Below are 1,886 nucleotides of genomic sequence, written 5' to 3'. Positions count from 1 at the left end.
AAAATCAGAATAAAAAAGCAGATCACATACCTCCTATATCACAGAATATACATTACCACTTCAAAACCTCATAATGAGGACATATTGGACCAAAGCAAGACCAAAATTCGGGCAAATTCCAAACTCTGCACCTCCATGTCTGAAGTAAAAGCACTCTTCCTATCTTCAACTCCTTTACCTGTTTATCTCCTCAAACACAGGATTTAGCTCCATTGCACTCCTGGTGTCCTTTTATTACTTGAACCATACCTTTTCTATTTTTCCTTTCTAGGCTTGCTACACTTGATCAAAATGCTTTTCATGAAAGTAAACCAGAGAACAAAGTCTACACTGGTGGTTTTTGAGACTTCCTTTGTCAGTGCAATTAATCGAAATCTCTTTACCTTAGCCACACGTGGACTCTTCAGACAAGGGCAAAAAACAGCAACATTATTCACCAAACATCATAAGAATGATCTCCAGGGTTCAAACCATCCTCAAGACCAATGTCTCCCTATTTCTCCTAGGATGGCTCATTAAGTCCTACTTACAGCATTCCATGGGTTTCCAAATTCAAAGTCCCAAAGTCCACAACTCCTCCAAAGAACAGCATGTTCGGGCCTATCACAACAGTACCCCACTCCTGGTATTCTTTTTTTTTTTTTAATTTTCTTTTTTAAGATTTATTTATTTTTTATGTATGTGAGTACACTGAAGCTGTCTTCAGACACACCAGAAGAGGGCATAAGATCCCATTACAGATGGTTTGACCCACCATGTGGTTCCTGAGAATTGAACTCAAGGCCTCTGGAAGAGCAGTCAGTGCTCTTAACTGCTGAGCCATCTCTCCAGCCCCCTGGTATTCTTTTTTAGTTAGGATTTCTAGCTGTGAAGAGACACCATGACCAAGACAACTCTTACGAAGGACAACATTTAATTGGGACTAGCTTACAGGTTCCAAGGTTCTGTCCATGATGGGAAGCATGGTGCTAGAGAAGGAGCTGGTTTTGGCCCTTGTCTGAAGAGTCCAGACAGGCATGGCACTAGAGAATAAGCTGATAGTTCTACATCCTGAGCCAACTGCAGCCAGGAGAGGACTGGCATCTTCAGCCAGCTCGGGGGACGCTCTCTCAAAGCCCACACCCACAGTGACTCACTTCCTCTAACAAGGCCACACCTCCTAATAATGCCATTCCCTGAGTCAAGCATATTCAAACCACACAGATGCCGTTCCTCACCATCCTCACCATCCTCAAGCTGATCTTTTTTCTTTTTCTCCCTTCCCTTTAAGCCACCTCTCCTCGGTACCACACATCTTCTTTCCAAAAGGAGGATAAGTAGCACTCTCTCCCTTAAACTTCTGCATGTTCCCAGCCCAAGGCAATTTGGGGGGTTTGTTTTGATTTCAGCAAGTCAAGGACCCGTGGTTTGTTTTTGAATCATGAGCTGAATGATGGCCTTAACTTCATCAGCTCCAGGTCTGACTGACTCAGGATCCATGTGGCTCACTCTAGATACTTATCCAGCCACAATGAGACTATGGAATGAATGAGAGAAGGGCTGTATGTTGAGAGCAAGAGAAACTTCCCTTATGACCAATATGTCTGTTGGGCCAGCTGACCCAGACACCAGTCCGGAGTCTCTTCTAGTTGTTTGGTTTTAGATTCTGGAACACGAAACTGAGGTGGATATCTTACCAAAGCAGACCTGGCCTCCAGGTTCTCCCAGCATCCCTCAGTCCTGACCCTGCCCCTAACGCTGAACTTTACAGCACGGGGGTTGGGATGCCCTTCTCCCAGAGGCTCTTCTCTATATAATCCAGACATTTTGGTCTCCTCTCTCTCCTTCTCTCACCGAGCATGTTTTCTTCCTTCCTTCCTTCCTTCCTTCTTTCCTTCCTTCCTTCC

This window comes from Mus caroli, chromosome 4 (assembly GCF_900094665.2).
Source record: "Mus caroli chromosome 4, CAROLI_EIJ_v1.1, whole genome shotgun sequence".
Taxonomy (NCBI): Eukaryota; Metazoa; Chordata; class Mammalia; order Rodentia; family Muridae; genus Mus; species Mus caroli.
The sequence above is the reverse complement of the archived record's forward strand: the minus strand, read 5'-3'. Positions refer to the sequence as shown.